The sequence below is a fragment of the Piliocolobus tephrosceles genome, chromosome 14 (assembly GCF_002776525.5).
Source record: "Piliocolobus tephrosceles isolate RC106 chromosome 14, ASM277652v3, whole genome shotgun sequence".
NCBI lineage: Eukaryota > Metazoa > Chordata > Mammalia > Primates > Cercopithecidae > Piliocolobus > Piliocolobus tephrosceles.
This window is the reverse complement of record NC_045447.1, coordinates 108051901-108072703: the sequence shown is the minus strand read 5'-3', so window position 1 is coordinate 108072703 and position 20803 is coordinate 108051901. Positions and strand designations below refer to the sequence as shown.

The 20803-nt window shown below is 39.6% G+C and overlaps 2 pseudogenes; both read left to right on the top strand.

Annotated features, from left to right (window-relative positions):
• Window positions 1-7343, top strand: part of LOC111529808 — a 49828-nt pseudogene extending 42485 nt beyond the window's left edge.
• A 7050-nt stretch (window positions 7344-14393) lies between these two features.
• On the top strand, window positions 14394-14835 carry LOC111529806 (annotated as a pseudogene).
• The last annotated feature ends 5968 nt before the right edge of the window (window positions 14836-20803 follow it).

Here is a 20803-nt window from a genome sequence, read left to right as displayed (position 1 = left end):
GATTTAGTTTACTATTCTTTTTCTAGTTCTTTGAGACACAAAATTATCTGCAAGTATTGATTTTGGATCTATAAGCATTTACTGCCACAGTTTTGGTGTATTGTGTTTTCATTTTCATTTGCTTTAAAATACTGTTAAATAGTGATTTCTTGACTCATGAAGTTGTTCAAGAGTATATTGCTTAATTTCCACATCTTTGGGAATTTTCCAGTTCAGAGTTTTCTAGTCCGAATTTTCTAGTTTCATGGTTATTAGAAAATATGGTTGGTATTCTTTCATTTTTTTTTTTTTTTGGAATTGTTAAAACTTGTTTTGTGTCCTAATATGTGCTCTATCTTGGAGACTGTTTTATGTGCAGCTGAGAAGAATGTGTATACTAATATTGGGTGGAATAATCTTTATATATCTGTTAGATTCAATTCGCTTATAGTATTGTTCAAGTCCTTTATTTCCTTATTGTTTTTCTTTCTGGTTGATCTATTTATTATTGAAAGAAGTGTATTGTATTCTCCTCCTATTATTTTTTAAATCTAATTCTTCCTCTAGTTCTATCAATGTTTGCTTCATGTATTTGGCTGCTCTGCTGTTTGATGCATATATATTTATAAATGTATTGTGAATTGACATTTTTATCAATATGGTGTGTACAGTTTTTCTCTTGTGACAGTTTTTAACTTAATGTCTATTTTGTCTGATATGTGTATGGGCACCCTTGCTATTTTGGTTACCTCTTGCATGGTATATATTTTTCTATTCCTTCATTTTCAGCCTATGTGTGTTTTCAAAGCTAAGTGAGTCTCTTGTAGGTAGCATGCATTTGGATTTTTAAAACATTGATTCTGCCACTCTGTCTTTTGATTGCGTAGTTTAATCCGTTCACACTTAAAGTAATTATTGATAAGGAAGGGCTTACTGTTGCAATTTTGTTAATCATTTTCAGTATGTCTTGGGGCTGTTTGTCCCTCTTTTCCTCTCTTGCTGCCTTTGTTTCATTGTTTTTTTTTTTTTTTTTGTATTGGTATGCTTTGAGGCCTTTCTTATTTTCTTTGGTATGTCTTCTATAGCAGTTTTCTCTGTAAGTTATATGGGGATTATATAAAACATTTTATAGCTATAACTATTTATTTAAACTAAAAATTTAATTCAATTGCATGCAAAACCTCTGCTCTTTGACCTCCAATTCACCTTACATTATCAATGTCACAAATTATACTTTTAATATTTTGTATCCATTAAAATAATTTAATAATTATGGTTATTTTATGCTTTTATTTATACCTGATTTAAAAATGATTTGTGGACCACTATTGTAGTATGACAAGATTCTGCTTTTTTTTTTTTTTTTTGACAGAGTCTCACTCTGTTGCCCAGGCTGGAGTGCAGTGGTGCAATCTCAGCTCACTGCAAACTCTGCCTCCTGGGTTCATGCCATTCTCCTGTCTCAGCCTCCTGAGTAGCTGGGACTACAGGAACCCGCCACCATGCCCTGCTAGTTTTTTTTTTTTGTATTTTTACTAAAGATGGAGTTTCACTATGTTAGCCAGGGTGGTCTCGATCTCCTGACCTCATGATGTGCCCGCCTTGGCCTCCCAAAGTGTGGGATTACAGGCGTGAGCCACCACACCCGGCCTAGATTCTGCATTTGACTATATGTTTGCCTTTACCAGAACCTTATACTTTTGTGTGCTTTCAAGTTGGTATCTAGCTTTCTTTTATTTCAACTTGAAGGACTACTATTAGTAATTCTAGCAAGCTAGGTTAATGGTGATGAACTTCTTCAGCTTTTGTTTATCTGGGAAGATCTTTATTTCTCCTTCATTTCTGAAGGGCAGATTTGCTGTGTATTCTTAGTTGGCAATTTTCTTTCTCTTTCAGCCCTTTGAATATACTACCCCATTCCCTTTCAGTCTGGAATGTTCCCGCTGATGAGTTTGCTGATAATCTTATGAGAGTTCTCTTGTATATAAGTTACTTTTCTCTTGCTGCTTTCAAGATTCTCTGTCCTCGACTTTTGACTGATTATAATGTGTCATGGTGTTGGATCTTTAGGTTCATCTTAGACAGAGTCCTTCAAGCTTCCGAAATTTGGTTGTCCGTTTCCGTTTTCAGATTTGGGAAGTTTTCAGCCATTTCTTCAAGTAAGCTCTCTGCCACAGGCTACTCTTCCTCGTGCAATCTGTGGACCCAGTTGTCATCTGCCACCACTGTCTACTTATCTTTCGACTGCCACAAATGGACTCCAAAAAAATCTCCAAAAGAAACCGTTACCATGACAAGATGGCCAACTAGACACAACCAGGAAGCTCTGCTCCCACTGAGAGAGACCAAAATATTAAGTACACCAACATATTTTGAGTCTATCTTCAGAGAGAAAATACTGAGAGTCATTAAAGAGGTGATGCAGACAACAAGGCTGAAGAGGGAGGAAGCTGGGAACCCTGCACAGGATACTTGCGTGACAGGGCTAGTTCCCAGACCTGAGTGTCTCCTGGGGAAGGGATAAGTGAAGGGATGGAGGGACAGGCCACTCTTACTGCGGACCTCTGGGATCCAAGGTACATAGAACTTCACATTCTCCATGGACATATGAGCTGCCAGGGGGATCTTCAAAGGGAGTGGGCAGAGACAGGGCTTCACTGGCATGGAGTCCAGGAGCTTTTGTACATGTGGCAGCTGTGGCAGAGCATGGCCTAGACACCCATCCCCTAGGACGCCCCATCTCCGTACAAGCAGCTCTAGCCTCAGCTGATTGCTGGCCCAGGAGAGAGTGTGGCTGGCTTCCCTGTGGGACTGGGAAACTTTTTTTTTGTAGACCCTCCTGCCCACCAGCAGGACCCCTGCCTGGTCACCCTGCAGGAGGTGTGTACAGGGTAGCCTCTGCTGCCAAGCCTGGGAGCTTTGCTTTGCCTGAGTACCTTCCTGGTGGCCTGGGAGCACTTTGGATCCCCCAGAACAGCTAGGGCCCAATCTCAAGGGTCTGGAGGATGAAGCTGAAATCACTCCTAGCCCCCCAAAACTACACAAATACATGGAAATTGAACAACTTACTCCAGAATAACGCCTCAGTGAACAATAAAATGCAGGACAAAATAAAAAAATTCTTTGAAATAAATGAAAATAGGGACACAGCTTACCAAAATCTCTGGGACACAGCTAGAGCAGTATTAAGAGGAAAGTTTCTAGCACTAAGCACCTTCAGCAAGAAATTAGAAAGGTCTCAAATTAACAATGTACCTTTGCATCTAGAGAAACTAGAAAAAAAACAAGCCAACCCCAAAGCAAGCAGAAGATAATAAATATCTAAAATTAGAGAAGAACTGAATGAAATTTAGACACAAAAATCCATACAAAAGATCAATGAAACAAAGAGTTTTTTTTTTCAAAAGAATAAACAAGATCGGCAGGGCACAGTGGCTCACGCCTGTAATCCCAGCACTTTGGGAGGCCGAGGTGGGAGGATCACAAGGTCAGGAGATTGAGACCATCGTGGCTAACACGGTGAAACCCCGTCTCTACTAAAACTACAAAAACAAAAACAAAAAAATTAGCTGGGCATGGTGGTGGGTGCCTGTAGTCCCACTACTCAGGAGGCTGAGACAGGAGAATGGCGTGAACCCAGGAGGCGGAGCTTGCAGTGAGCCGAGATCACACCACTGCACTCCAGCCTGGGCGACAGAGGGAGACTCCGTCTCAAAATAAAAAAAAAAAAAAAAATAAACAAGATCAGTAAACCACTAGCTATATTAATCAAGAAAAAAGAGAAGATCTAAATAAATACAATCAGAAATGACAAAGAAGACATTGCAACTGGTTCCACAAAAATACAAAAGATCCTCAGAGACTGTTATGAAGAGCTCTATGTACACAAATTAAGAAAACCTAGAGAAAATGGATAAATTACTGGAAACACACAAACTCCCAATATTGAACCAGAAAGAAAGTGAAAACTTGAACAGACCAGTAAGTTCCAAAATTGTATCAGTATTAAAGAAACTGCCAACCATAAAAGAAAAAAAAAGAAAAAGAAAAAAAAGCCCTGGACCAGATGGATTCACAGACAAATTCTCTCAGAAATAAAAAGAAGAACTCAGAAAAAAAAAGAATACCAATCGTATTGAAACTATTCAAAAAAAATTGAAAAGGAAGGGTACCTCTCTAACTTATCCTACAAAGCCAGAATCAGTCTGATACCAAAATCTGGCAGAGATACAACAAAAAAAGAAAACTTCAGGCCAGTATACCTAACGAACATAGGTGCAAAAATTCTCAACCCAATACTAGCAAACTGAATCCAGCAGCACATCAAAAAGTTAATTTACCACAATAAGGCAGGCTTTACTCCTGGGATGCAAGGCTGGTTGAACATATGCAAATCAATAAATGTGATCCACCACAGTAACAGAATTAAAAGCAAAACCATATGATCATCTCAATAGATGCAAAAAAAGCTTTCAACAAAATCCAACATCCCTTCATGATAAAAGCCCTCAACAAACTAGGCATCTAAGATACATACCTCAAAATAATAAGAGCCATCTGTACCAAACCCATCATACTGACTGGGCAAAAGCCAGAAGCATTCCCCCTAAGAACAAAAACAAGACAATGATGCCTACTCTCACTGCTATTATTCAATGTAGTACTAGCAGTCCTAGTTAGAGCAATTAGGCAAGAGGAAGAAATAAAAGACATCCGTGGCTGGGCATGGTGGCTCATGCCTATAATCCCAACACTTTGAGAGGCCAAGACGGGCAGATTACGAGGTCAGGAGATCAAGACCACCCTGGCTAACACGGTGAAACCCTGTCTCTACTAAAAATACAAAAACAAAAGCAAAAAACAAACAAACAGAAAAGACGTCCACATAGTAAAAGAAGAGGTCAAATTGTCTCTCTTCACTGACAGTACGATTTTCTCTTTTTTGAAACTGAATCTCCCTCTATCGCCCAGGCTGGAGTGCACTGGCACCATTTCACCTCACTGTAGCCTCTGCCTCCTGGGTTCAAGTGATTCACCTGCTTCAGCCTCCAGAGTAGCTAGGATTACAAGCATTCACCACCATGCCTAGCTAATTTTTGTATTTTTTAGTAGAGATGGGGTTTCACCACGTTGGCCAGGCTGGTCTTGAACTCCTGACCTCAAGTGATCTGCCCTCCTTGGCCTACCAAAGTGCTGAGATTACAGGTGTAAGCCACCATGTTTGGCCCCTGATAATATGATTCTATATCTAGAAAACCCTAAAGACTCTGCCAAAAGGCCCATCAAACTGCTAAATGACTTCAGGAATGTTTCAGGATACAAAAATGATATACAAAAATCAATAGCATTTCTATATATAACTGAGTACCTCAGCCTCGAAATACATTTTTAAACTATTTTTTTCCTCTCCTTTCTAATCTTAGAATGTAGCCTTGTAGTATAAGATTCTTTGTTATGCCCTTTCCCAACAGACGTATCTGTGCACAGTGCTTGCCCATCTAACTATGTGCTTGCCCATCTAACTATGTGCTTGCTTAGAAATTCCAGGAGCCAATTTTGAAGCAAATCAGGCAGAGAGACCCAGCCGCAGATCTTCCCACTCAAGGGGAGTTACGCCCAAGTCAGGATGATGCAAATCAGATCTCTCGATGGGCGATGACTTGAGATAATTATGGGAACAAGACATGCAGCTATGCACTCCCTTTTCACTACTCATGTTCATATCCCACACCTTTTTCCTTCTTAAATTCCTTCACTCAGCCCAGAAGGCTGAGATGGCTCTTTTGAGCTTATGCCCAGACATTCTCCCATCTGCTAGCATTTGATCAACAAAAGTTGCTTTCCTTTCACCACACCTCAGTTCTCATGCTTTGACTTCTGAGAGGAGAGCAGCTGGACTTGAGCCGGTTACATATACACCAATAATGTTCAAGCTGAGAGCCAAATCGAGAACACAATCCCATTTACAGTAGCCACACACAAAAATGAAATATCTAGGAATACAGCTAACCAAGAAGGTTAAAGATCTCTACAAACCTGACAATGTTGGTGTTGTCGTGTTTGGAAATGATAAACTAATTAAGGAAGGAGATACAGTGAAGAGGACAGGAGCCATTGTGGACATTCCAGTTGGTGAGGAGCTGCTGGGTCGTGCAGTTGATGCCCTTGGTAATGCCATTGATGAAAAGAGTCCATTTGGTTCCAAGACCCATAGGCGAGTTGGTCTGAAAGCCCCTGGAATCATTCCTTGAATTTCAGTGTGGGAACCAACGCAGACTGGCATTAAGGCTCTGAACAGCTTGGTGCCAATTGGTCATGATCAGCATGAGCTTATTGGTAATGGACAGACTGGGAAAATCTCAATTTCTATTGACACAATCATTAACCAGAAATGTTTCAATGATGGATCTGATGAAAAGAAGAAGCTGTACTGTATCTATGTTGCTATTGGTCAAAAGAGATCCACTGTTGCCCAGTTGGTGAAGAGACTTACAGATGCAGATGCCATGAAATACACCATTGTGGTGTCAGCTATGGCCTTGGATGCTGCCCCACTTCAGTAACTGGCTCCTTACACTGGCTGTTCCATGGGAGAGTATTTTAGAGACAATGGCAAACATGCTTTGATTATTTATGACGACTTATCCAAACAGGCTGTTGCTTATCATCAGATGTTTCTGTTGCTCTGCCAACTCCCTGGTCATGAGGCCTATCCTGGTGATGTGTTCTACCTACACTCCCGATTGCTGGAGAGAGCAGCCAAGATGAACAATGCTTTTGGTGGTGGCTCCTTGATTGCTTTGCCAGTCATAGAAACACAGGCCAGTGATGTGTCTGCTTACATTCCAATGAATGTCATTTCTATCACTAACAGACAGATTTTCTTGGAAGCAGAATTGTTCTACAAAGGTATCCACCCTGCCATTAATGTCTGTCTGTCTGTGTCTCGTGTCGGATCTGCTGCCCAAACCAGGGCTATGAAGCAGGTGGCAGGTACCATGAAGCTGGAATTGGCTCGGTATTGTGAGGTCACTGCTTTTGCCCAGTTCAGTTCTGACCTCAATGCTGCCACTCAACAACTTTTGAGTTGTGATGTGTGTCTAACTGAGTTGTTGAAGCAAAGACAGTATACTCCCATGGCTATTGAAGAACAAGTAGCTGTTATCCATGTGAATGTAAGGGACTATCTTGAGAAACTGGAGCCCAGCAAGATTACAAAATTTGAGAATGCTTTCTTGTCTCATGTTGTCAGCCGGCACCAAGCCCTGTTGGGCACTATCAGGGCTGATAGAAAGATCTCAGAAGAATCAGATGCAAAGCTGAAAGAGATTGTAACAAACTTCTTGACTGGATTTGAAGCTTAAAATCCTATGGATTCACATCAAATACCAGTTCAGTTTTGTCATTGTTTATTCTAGTAAATTAGTTTTATTTGTGAAAGGGTTACTCTCATACTCCTTATGTACAGAAATCACATGAAAAATAAAGGTTCCATAATGTGAAAAAAAAGATCTCTACAAGGAGAACTGCCAATCACTGCTGAAAGAAATCACAGATGACACAAATAAATAAATTAAAAAAAAATTCCATGCTGATGGATTGGAAGAATCAATATTGTTAAAATGGCCATGCTGCCCAAAGCAGTTTAAAGATTTAATGTTATAACTATCAATGTCATTTTTCACAGAACTAGAAAAAAACTATTCTGAAATTCATATAGAACCAAAAAAAAGTCCGAATAGCTAAAGCAATCCTAAGCAAAAAGAACAAACCTGGAGGCATCACACTACCCAACTTCAAACTATACTATAAGGCTACAGTAAGCAAAACAGCTTGGTACTGATACAAAAAAGACAGATGAATGGAACAGAATAGATAATCCAGAAGTGGTTCTATCCCTATAGCTATCTGTTCTTTGACAAAGCCCAAAAAAAATGGGAAAAGGACACCCTATTCAAATAGTGCTGGAATAACTAGCTAACCATATGCAGAAGAATGAAACTGGACCCCTACCTTTCATCATAGACAAAAATTAACTCAACATGAATTCAAGATTTAAATGTACAACCTCAAACTGTAAGAATCCTGGAAGAAAACCTAAGAAAAACTGTATTCTGGACATGAGCCTTGGCAAAGAATTTTTGGCTAAGTCCCCAAAAGCAGTTGCAACAAAACCAAAAACTGACAAGTGGGACCTAATTAGATTAAAAAGCTTCTGCTCATCAAAAGAAACTGTCAGTAGAGTAAACAGACAACCTACATAATAGGAGAAAATATCTGCAAACTATGAATCCAACAAAGGTTTAATATCCAGAACCTATGAGGAACTTAAACAAATCAAGAAAAAACAAACAAACAAATAACCCCATTAAAAAATGGGCAAAGGATATGAACAGATACTTCTCAAAACAAGACATATAAGTGGCCAACAAATGTATGAAAAAATGTCCAACATCACTAATCATCAGAGCAATGCAAATCAGAACCACAATAAGATACTATCTCACTCCAGTCAGAATGGCTATTATGAAAAGGTCAAAAAACAACAGATGCTGGTGAGGCTGTAGATAAAAGGAATGCTTATAAACTGTTGAGGGGAATGTGAATTGGTTCAGTCATTGTGGAAAGCAATTGAAGATTTCTCAAAGCACTTAGAACTACCATTTAACCTACCAATCCCATTATTGGGCATATACCCAAGGGAAAATAAATCATTCTACCAAAAAGACACATACACTTGTATGTTCATAACAGCATTATTCACAATAGCAAAGACATGGAATTAACCTGGGTACTTATCAACAGTAGATTGAATTTTTAAAATGTAGTACATATATACCACAGAATACTACACAGCCATAAGAAAGAATGAATTCATATCCTTTTCAGAATCATGGATACAAATGGAGTCCATAACCCTAAGTAAATTATTATAATATAGGAATGGAAAACCAAATACAGCTTGTTCTCACTTGGAAGGGGAAGCTAAACACTGAGTACACATTGATCTAAATATGGTAACACTAGACACCGTGAACTACTAGAAGGGGCGGGAGGGGGGATGGGTTGAAAAACTACCTGTTAGGTAATATGCTCACTACCTGAGTGATGGAATCTATATCCTAAACATCAGCATTACAGCACATACCTGTGTAAAAAACTTGCAGGTATATCCCCTGCATACAAAATAAAAGTCAGAGTTATTTTTTTAAAAAGAAATTGTTGTCATTACAGGAAGTGGTAGATATTTTGGGTTCTGCCTAGGCTGTTTCTGAATCATAGGGGAGTCCATGTGATTCTGTTTGACATAAGTATCCCTGCTCAAACCATTCTGGAAGGAATCAGCTTTATACATGGAGACATCTGTCATCTCTCCGAGGTTGAGAAAGCCTTCCAGGATATAAATGTTACTTGTATGTTCCATATTGTCTTTTATGTTATGTCAGGGTGGAAACAATTGAATCAAAAACTGGTTGAAGAAATCAATGTGGGAGGGACACAGGCAATGTCCTCCAGGCTTGCAGGAGGATAGGAGTAATAAAATTAGTTTACACTAGTGCTTGTAATGCATATTTGGAGGTGAAATGGTCAGAAATAAAGATGAATCTCTGTATTTCTTAACTCTTCACCTCTATAGCGATCACTACTCTCAGACAAAATTGACTGTGGACAAAAAGATGGTGGAAGTGAATGGTGTTTTTCCTCCCCTGCATCCCTAACATCCTGAATCCTTTCCCTTAAGTCTGTGACCACTGGGATACTTAGTCCCACTAGGATAGCTTTCCTCCACTGTGATTCCTCATCTACATATTCAGTGTTGTCAGAAGAATGATGTTCTTTTCCAGATAGATGAATTACACAGCATTTAAATTTATCTTATTTCGTTTTTTATGAGAAGTTATAAAATTGGAATAAAAAGCAGAAACAAGGAAAGGGATCTTCTGAAGTATACATTTCATAAGAGCCAAGGAATTAGTACCTGGAAAAATAAACTGTAATATTTAAAATTAGTTTATATATGGAGATAATTATGTTTCTTGCTAACATGCCTATCACCCTACTGATTCTCAATTTGAAATAAGCATTATAACTTTTATATGTCTGAAGATGAAATTTTACAACTTTGACAGAAGAGGCCAGAGAAGTAGCTTGCTCTTTTTCCACCACGTAGGAATAAAACAAGAAATCAGCAGTCTGCAGTTAGCAGTTACTGGAACTCAACCATGCTGATGCCTTGATCTTGGACTTCCCAGCCACCAGAACTATGAGAAATAAATATTCCTTGTTTAAGCCACCCAGTTTATGGTAATTTGTTACATCAGCCTAAACTGATTAAGACAAAAATGCTAAGAAACAGGAGGACCACAAAGTAAAATTCTGTAACTCGTTCTGGAGTTTTAGATCTACTACAAAGGTCTAGAATCCAGTAGGTCTTCATGGACTGAATATGGTACCAGCAAAGGGGATGTGGACACGAGCCAGATCCTAACACAAAGGATATTTGCCCTCAAACCTCCTTTATGGTTCCTTCCAGGAGTGTGCAGCCCAGAATGAAGGTTTGATGGAGTGACTGGTGCCACAGGTATGAGCAATCAGCTCGTAATTGGGGCAACAGCTAGGAATCAAAGAATCATGATTGTTCTTGTAAATGATACTTATGGACCAAAGAGGCACATTGGGCTCAGAACATAGCAATTTTTCTCCTAGGTCTGTCAGCCTATATATCTTTTACAGGCCAGGTATGTCAAGAATCTACATGTGAGAGAGGTCTTAAAATCCATACAATACACATTTTGTACACAATTTCAGAATTCATAACAGATTAAACTCAAGATACTGCATTTTATCTAGTGTGTTTTTACATTATAATTTCACAGGGTAACAGCTTCTCATTTTCAATGCCAGGTTACTTTTATGTGATATTCACATTTTGTACCAATCTGGTGTTCAGATTTTATATTGCTTGATATGACTTTTTAAGTGCATAATCACTTTCTTAAAGTTTCTGTTTAAAAACTTACAGGAAGCATGACACAATATAAATTATATTAGAGATGGAATGTTTAATATCCCCTAAAATACCAAATAACTTACCAGTATCCCAGTATTTAAATATATAGTTGGTAACTCAAAGTAATTTATGACTGTTTCTTTGTAATCATTTTGATGTCACAGGTTGTTCAAGGCTTAATGATGATTAAGAACATTTAGTGAATTTATGCACACTTTAATGAATTGATTTAACATTTCAGCTGTTTATGTGCAATGACCCATAAAATTATCAATTTAAATGACTTGAGAATTAAAATATAATAGTTTATTCTTGGAGCATTACTTTTTCTCTCTCCACTTATTGGTCAGGCTACCAAATGCTTTAAAAAAAAATCTGTGTTTTAAATATTTTTATTTATTTACTTATTTTGAGATGGAGTTTCACTCTTGTCGCCCAGGCTGAAGTGCAATGGCATGGTCTTGGCTCACTGCAACCTGCGCCTCCCGGGTTCAAGTGATTCTCCTGTGTCAGCCTCCTGAGTAGCTGGGATTACAGGTACCCACCACCACGCCCGACTAATTATTGTATTTTCAGTAGAAATGGGGTTGCAACATGTTGGCCAGGCTGGTCTGAAACCCCTGACCTCAGGTGATCCACCTGCCTTGGTCTCCCAAAGTGCAGGGATTACAGGCATGAGCCACCACGCCGGCCTAAATATTTTTACGTGAGATTGTGGATGATAATCTCATTTTGGGTAGATTTGTATTTTGGGTAGATTTGTATTATGGGTAAATTTTTATCAGGGATCCTGATTTTAAAAGAAGAAAATAATTTTTTTTTCTGGTTATGATGAGCATTTTTCATTAATTACCAGCTTTAGTTAAGATAGCTTCATTTAATCCATACATTTTATTTGTTAATGCATGGTGCGGTTAAAACAATAGTTACAATGTCACGAAGGACCTGTGCCAGGAATCAGATGGCACCACATAGCCGTCATTCCCTATGACGATGCTACTTTCAAATGCTCACTTTTTTAATGAGAATATTGGGGCTCCGAGATGTTAAGTAACTTTCCCAAGAATACACAGCTAGTCGATTCCGATTTATAAGGCCACAAAGCCTGGGTTCTCAGGTACTGCTCTGCTCACTGGAACTTGTGGGAGCAAATTCTAATAAACTTACAGCTCTTCTTCCCCAAAACATCTTAGCTCGGAGAGGGAGGAGACCTCTATACTGCAGAGCTAAGGTTTTAAGTAGGTCGTGCTTGACTTTCGGGGCATGTGACATGTGAATACAGCTGGTTTTATGATGGTAAAATCATCAGCACTTCCATGGAGCATCTTGTGTTTCTCAGGGCATGGGAACCAACCGCCTGCAGCATAAGGTACATTTTTAACTCATAAGTCAATGAGATTGTTATTGCTACGGATATCACCATATTATTTGGCAGGTAATTCTTACTGAAATATCATAAAGGGCAAGTATTGTGACAACTTTTCTCCAAGATTAATAAAACAAACAGGCAATATTTACAATACTAATCCTTACTGTGTTTCTTAATAAAATGTTCTTGATTACTTAAAGTCCTATTAAATTAAAAATCAGATTTTTTGCAACATGTAGAAGGCTCTTTTAAAAGAAACTATAGTAGTATTCTATATTGTATTTCTGTAGGTATAATATCACACCACCATAATCTGCATGGTCTAATAAAATAATGAATTGTTTCTCAATAAATAACTTTCCCACAATATGGAAACATTGGCAATGTTTTGTTTTTTGTTGTTGTTTGTTTGTTTTGTTTTGAGATGGTGTCTCACTCTGTCACCCAGGCTGGAGTGCAGTGGCGCGATCTTGGCTCACTGCTACCTCCACCTCCCGGGTTCAAGCGATTCTCTTGCTTCAGTCTCCTGATTAGTTGGGACTACAGGTGTGTGCCACTATACCAGGCTAATTTTTTGTATTTTTAGTAGAGACAGGGTTTCGCCGTGTTAGCCGGGATGATCTGGAACTCCTGACCTCATGATCTGCCTGCCACAGCCTCCCAAAGTACTGGGATTACAGGTGTGAGCCACCGTGCACAGCCGGCAATGTTTTTTAACCTGTAGTTTAGTCTTCAGACCCTCTCAAATTGCTTACTGAATTAAAGTATGCCTTTTATAAGAAACAACATTCCAGTAATATAAAAAAAATTCTGATCTCTTCTTTTACTTTCCATTCAACTTAAGGTACATTTTGGAGGGCATTCTTGTGCTTACTTCATGTAACCTCACTTGCTTTTAGGTGAATTCAAAATTCTAATGTTAATCCCTTGTATTAGCGTTCTCTCGAGGAACAGAAGTAATAGGATATATGTATATACGAAAGAGAGTTTATTAAGGAGTATTGACTCACACGATCACAAGGTAAAATCCCAGGATAGGCTGTCTGCAAGTTGAGGAGCAAGCAAGCCAGTGGTGGTTCAGTCTGAGTCCCCAAACCTCAAAAGTAGGGAAGCTGACAGTGCAGCGTTCAGTGTGTGACCTAAGGCTCGAGGGCCCCTGGAAAACCACTGGTGTAAGTCCAAGAGTCCAGAAGCCGAAGAAGTTGGAGTCTGATGTTCGAGGGCAGGAAGCATCCAGCACGGGAGAAAGATGAAGGCTGCAAGACTCAGTAGTCCGCTGTTCCATCTTCTCCTGCCTCCTCGCTGGCAGCTGATTAGATGGTGCCCACCAGGTTGAGAGTGGGTCTGCCTCTCCCAGCCCACTGACCCAAATGTTAATTTCCTTTGGCAACACCCTCACAGACATACCCAGCAACAATACTTTGCATCCTTCAATCTAATCAATTTGTCACTCAGTATTAACCATCTTCTTACTGAGCAGTTGACTCATAATAACACTGCCAGAGAACTCTAACAGTTAACAGAAGCGTTGTTTGTTGTCCTAAGTCTGTCATAATATGCTGTATAAGCTTTCAAGAAACATTTAAAATGTCCTCTTTCAAGCAATGAAATGTGCATTCCTTGAATTGAAAGAACTTGAGCCTCCTTGATGAGTTGCCTGATATGGTAGGAAAGGTGAGCCCCTGAGTGGGGGACTCATCCCGGATCCCATTCTCTCACAGGTTTGTGAAAGCAGAAGTCACTTTCCTTCTGACCTTGGCATGCATCCTGCTTCAAGAATGGAGCTGGAGGCATATCCGTTCTGATTACAAAGAAAATTTAAGTCACTCTCCTACAGAATTTTAATTTCAATAATTGTTTTAGTAATTTGCAAGTATATGGCATGTTTTGTCTTAACTAATGGAAAAAGCGTCCTTTTTCAAAAAGAGAAGTGTTAATGTAATAATAACAGTAATGACGTCACAGGGTGTGTGCGTTCTGTTCCAAGCACTTTAAAACATGTTAACAATTTAATCCTCTCTTCCTGGGCGCTGCCTACGGAGGTGGCAGCCATCTCCTCCTCGGCATCATGGCCGCCCTCAGACCCCTTGTGAAGGCCAAAATCGTCAAAAAAAGAACCAAGAAGTTCATCCGGCACCAGTCAGACCGATATGTCAAAATTAAGCGTAACTGGTGGAAACCCAGAGGCATTGGCAACAGGGTTCGTAGAAGATTCAAGGACCAGATCTTGATGCCCAACATTGGTTATGGGAGCAACAAAAAAACAAAGCCCATGCTGCCCAGTGGCTTCCGGAAGTTCCTGGTCCACAACAACAAGGAGCTGGAAGTGCTGCTGATGTGCAACAAATCTGACTGTGCCGAAATTGCTCACAATGTTTCCTCCAAGAACCGCAAAGCCGTCGTGGAAAGAGCTGCCCAACTGGCCATCAGAGTCACCAACCCCAATGCCAGGCTGCACAGTGAAGAAAATGAGTAGACAGCTCATATGCATGTTTTCTGTTTAAATAAATGTAAAAACTGCCAAAAAAAAAAAAAAAAAAAAAAGAAATGTAATCCTCACAGTAGTCCTTGGAGGATGATATCATCCTGACTTTGCAGATGAGACCACTGAGGCACAGAAAGGCCAAGCCTTATATGGCAGAGCTGGGATTTGAACCCAGGATGTCTGGCTCTTAATGCTGTTAGTTCACTTTCTTAACTGTGGGCCAGATGTGTGTAACTGGCTATCAAACGTGGTTCTGACACAAAATTCTACATCTAAATTCCAGTCTCCATTTTACATTTCTGCTAACCTGACAGGGGAAAAACTTTTATTTTAATATGACCAGCGATCCACATTTTGAAAAATACCACCAGTGCAGTCCTGACAGCCACTTCTTCATTCTTAAGCACCTGGGAGGAAACTGTTCAGAAGTGATTTGTTAATGAAATGGTAAAATCAGCTCTGCCCTTGCTGATGAGTCAAGAATAATTACCAAGGACTGAGTCCAGCCTCATGACCACTTTCTTGAGTGACATTTAGTTTGCATCCTAATTTGAAGTTTACAATTCTGGCAAGATATTGGACAGCTGTGTGGATAATTTTGTTCACAAATATAGATGCAAAGCTCTATGCTGCGTTACAGCTATTTTAAAGAGCATACTTTAGGACTAGTGTTTATTTCCTTGTGTCTAAATTTCCTGTTTTGCATTTGCTTTAGCTAAGATTGTTTTGGGCTAAACTTATCTTCCTACACAGACCCTTGGTATCATGTAAATCAGAATAGTCATTAAAACACAGGCATATCTAATTATATGACTCTTATTGTTGCTACATTGAAGTTTTTCTAACATTCTTAAATTTTGTCTACATAATGAATATGTTTTTAACAGGAAAAAACTATATGTTTGATTGCTTGCTTATTTAAGTAAAAAGAGAAAGAAGAGATAGAAGAATTATGTACTCTTTATTGGTTGCCAAACAATAAAAATACTTTTTTGGGAAAAAAAGGTAAACCCCATTGTTTCTTTGAATGTGCTTGTTCTTTCAGCTCAGTCCTAAGAGTGGATGATTATTGAGCACAGGGCCCTGAGATGAACTGAGGAACTCGCATCTCATTCAAGCCTCACAAAGCAGTGGAAGTATTAATGTTTCCTTCATTTTATAAAGAGCACACTGAGACTAAGAACGGTTGATTAGTTTGCCCAAGTTCTCAAGAGTAGTAAAATTTTAGCCATTAATTTAAAACAGACCATCTGGAGGTAGACTAGAGCTGAAAATGATCTCAATTAAAGGAAGGAATTCTGTCACTTTGTGGAGTTTTATGAAGAGATAAGATAGAAACCAACTTACTGAGTATTAAACAAAAGGCTTTTTCCTGAAAACAGTCTTCCACGTTTGTTCTTCAATCAGTAAAGTTTTACTACGGTTAAGGCAAAAAAAGGGTTAGACACAATTCCTTCCTTCAAGAAGCTTAGAGGTTAATAGGGACACTACAATATTCGTGACACAACTTAAAAGCTACATAAAAATGGTATAGAAAGGTAAAGATTTCTCTGTGGAAGAGGTGTAAAAAAGAAAATATTTTCCTCATGGTAAGCTTGAAGGTTCTTCCTCCCTGGGAGGCTTAAACAAGTCTTCATGATGGAGATCTAGAATCCATCTTAAGTTGGTTAGTGTGTGCACATGTGAGAGAGAAGGCCATGCTGGGCCTCATCCAAGAATGAGGCCGGAAATGGGTGTACTTTTAAGAAAATGAGTAAATAAATAAATGATCTTGTTTGCCTAGGAGCCTGGAAGAGACTAATGGAAGCTGTGAATAGAAAGACCCTTTGAAGCCAATTTGGAGATGGCCTTGAAAACGAGGGGAGTATAGAATTTTCTTCAAAAGAAAATAAGAAACCTTTAAAGGATTGTATCTGGGGAGGGGCAAGATAACAAAATCTTCGAGGAGGGAATAAGCCCTTACCTCACTGCTGTTCACCTTGTTTGAGGGCTTACCCTTCACAGCATGCGCCCCTGCTGCCGGCCCTCCCCGTCGCCTAGGCAGAGTTCACTGTTAGCCCTCGTCAAGTGTGATCACCAGCTGGCTGGTCTATCTCTTCTTATCAGTGATTGGGCAGTCTTGATACTGAGCTTCCCAGCTGTGGACCCACAACTAAATTAATGTAAGACCCAAAGGTCTGAAACGCCCTGTAAGATGCCACCCTTGAGAATAAAGAATGTTACATACCAGCAGAGGGTGTTAGGGTTATGCAAGAAGAAGATGGTGTGGTAAAAAAATCTGAGAGTAAGAAAATTAAGAGAAGAGAAAATAATAAAAAAGAACAGTGATCATTTGTATTAAATAATGAGAGTGAAAATAGAGCTAACAGTATTTTACAGGTGCAGTGGGTCACAGGTTGTTGACATGTAACCAACAAGAATTGGACTATATGGCTGCAACCCTTTGTCTGCAAAAGCTCACATGTATTGGCTAGTAATGTTCAAGTAATTAACAGAGGACATTAATCAGTTAAATATCTATCTGCACATGTTTTCTCTAAAAAAGTTCAGGTCTCTGCTGGGCATGGTGGCTCATACCTGTAATCCCAGCACTTTGGGAGGCTGAGGCGGGCGGATCATGAGGTCAGGAGATTGAGACCATCTTGGCTAACATGGTGAAACCTCGTCTCTACTAAAAATACAAAAAAAATTAGCCGGGCATGGTGGCGGCGCCTGTAGTCCCAGCTACTCAGGAGGCTGAGGCAGGAGAATGGCGTGAACGCGGGAGGCGGAGCTTACAGTGAGCCGAGATTGCGCCACTGCACTCCAGCCTGGGCGACAGAGCGAGACACTGTCTCAGGAAAAAATAAAAATAAAAATAAAAATACAGGTCTCTATTTTTTTCTGTCTAATACTTCTGGCTTCAAGGATAGAGTCAAGAGAGCTGAGACCAGGAATTGCAACTATTGCAATCAGGCAAATCCCCACAATGTCCCAGGTCAGAGAGTCAAGAGAGAGGCAGCTAAACAATGGGACTATACCCACCTATGACATGACCTTTTAAAACATCTCTTTTTTTTATGCTTCTTTAGATGGATAGAAGTGAACTTATGTCTATGCTTTGATTTTTACAAAATTCTTAGGCTGTAAAAGATACAGTTGTGACTAGGAGACTAACTCTTATTTGCCTCAGTTCTAAATTCAGTGTATTCAGTATAATGTTGAGGAAATAAAAATCATAATAATGATTTCAGGAGTGACATACTAACTCCATATTTTTGAAAGAAAGTGTGGTCAGGCTCTGTGCTAAAAAAAATTCTACCTACTGATGTTCCAAAAGTGTGTCATGAGATGATCTGTTATACTGAAAATTAGATTTCTGTGAATGCGGAATGACTTTTGTGTCCTTTTCTTTTCATATTCAAATCTTATTTCACTTCTATGAGACTTCCCCTTATTTATGGGTTTCTTTAATCATATGCGTGTATTTTTATGTTGACATCTAGTAAAGGTATACACTTTTGTTTCATTTTTAGCATGGACCTAAGAAGCTCTTCCATCATAATCTATGGCTTTCATTACTGATTCTGTTTATAGATAGGATACAAAGATAATATAAAAATCAAAAACAAGTTGTCAACAAAAATTATTTTTAAAATTAGATTTTTCTCTTCAATTTAAATATTTCACCCTTCCAAAGGATGAGGGAAGGGGGAAAGATGAAAGTGGCAGAATTAATGTAGAAGTAAAGTGTTTGGAGCAGAGCTTGGGTTTTTTCCCATAGAGTGAATACTAAATTTTATCAGTATAATGATCCACCACAGTTTAAAGAAGCAACACATTTTCCGATTACAATGATAACTTTTAACATATCGAACATTTTAACATATCTATGTCTTCTAATATATTAGACTTGAAAAATTCTGTAGTGGCTGCCTGTCTCAGCATTTTGCAAACATCATCCTTGCTGTACCAAAACAGAGTTCACAAATTTTGGAAAGATGTGTGAGTGGCTGTACCTCTTCTGGGACTAGACAACTGACAGCAACTACTATACGTGCAAGTAGTTGTTCTCTGATGAGCTGAAACAGTCACTCATATCACTTCCCATGCTCTGTGGTTTACATGAGGAGCGCTGGTAGAGAAAGGCAGCTCTAGATCTTTGTAAGAAGGTAATAAGACACCAAACTGTGCTCTTCAGTGGCAAGTGTTAATCTAATACATCTCTCCAAGGAAGGGCTGACAATGGGAGTTGAAAGCCACCAGATAGCAAGCACCCTGTGGCTCTCAAAATGAGCGGGAAGGTAGTTATACAAAGTTGGTGCCCCTCATACCTGTCTGGGGGCCTGGCTGAAGAGCCAATCCTAGTATGCCCCTCTTATCATCGTGGCCACTCTAGGAGCCAGCCCCAGCCACAGGTTCCCTGCTAGGCAAGAGTTGTCATACTTCTTCTACAAACTTCGAGTCGACTTAAAGTTTTCCTTTTGTCTTCTTCACCAGAGAAAGAAAAAGTTTACTTTTGGACAGATTGCACTAAAGCACTTTCGATGTTCTCTTTTCTCTGGTGGAAGCCTGTGTCTTAGGAGACATGGGGAGCCTGCTGCTGGCTCACCTGTCACAGAACTGGATCGTGAAGCTTTCATCTGGTTTTTCCCAGGTGGGCATTTTAAACTTCTGCTTCAAAGTCTGTCTTTGTACTTTTAATAAATAAGACATTTGTACTGATGGAATCTGCAAGACAGGTTTGAAAGAAGAAATAAATGTCTCAAAGTGAAAGTCTATTTCTTTCCATAAAGATGATATCATGAACAGTCATGTAAAAAAAGTATTAAAAATAGCCTTTTTGTGTTGGGGATCTATTATGTTCAGTAGCTAAACTACAACACAGAAGACCACATGGAGCACATACATGGAATATTGTTGAGCTGGCCATTTGGAGTCCTGAGTTCTAGTAAGGACTCCACTTCAATTGGCCACATGATCCAAGGATGGGCACATCACTTCTCCAGGACTTAGGGTCTTCGGCTCTAAAGTGAAGGCTGAATATTACAGGTGCCCTTAAAGCCGCAAAGCATCACACATTTCACACCTGTTTACCCTCTCTTTCTCTTAGATAACACTTTTTCTCTCCTTTTTCTTTCCTCAAAATGCCAGTATCTCCTCTCCCCGTCTCATTCTTAGCTTCCTACTTCACCAGAAAACTGAAGCAATTGAAAAAGAATGTCCATGAGCTTCCAACATCACATTGGCTTATGGCTGTGATCTGAATGTGTCTCCTCCACAATTCAGGTATTGAAACTTAATGGCTGGTGTGACAGTATTAAAAGATGGGCCTTTAAGGCCATGAGGGCTCCTCCCTCATCAAAGGGATAAAGGTCTTTATAAAAGAGGCTTCACACAGCATCTGGTCCTCTCGCCATGCTACCTTCTGCCAGGTGAGAATGCAGTGAAAAGGACCTCACCAGATGCCAAATGCTGTCTCCTTGATCCTTAACTTGTCAGCCTCTAGAACTGTGAGAAAATACATTTCTTTTCTTTTCTTTTTTTTTTTGAGACAGTTTCACTCTTGTTGCTCAGGCTGGAGTGCAATGGCACAATCTCAGCTCACTGTAACCTCCGCCTCCCAGGTTCAAGGGATTCTCCTGCTTCAGGCTCCCAAGTAGCAGGGATTACAGGTGTGCGCCACCACGCCTGGCTAATTTTGTATTTTTAGTAGAGATGGGGTTTCACCATGTTGGTTAGCCTGGTCTCGAACTCCTGACCTCATGTGATCCCCCTGCGTCAGCCTCCCAAAGTGCTGGGATTACAGACATGAGTCACTGCACCTAGCCAATTTCTTTTCTTTACACATTACTCAGTCTGTGGTTTTCTGTTATAACAGCACAAATAGACTGAGGCCAAAATTGATACCAGGAGAATGTTGCTACCACAAATACCCGAAAATGTAGAAGCAGCTTTGGAACTGAGTCATGGGTAGAGG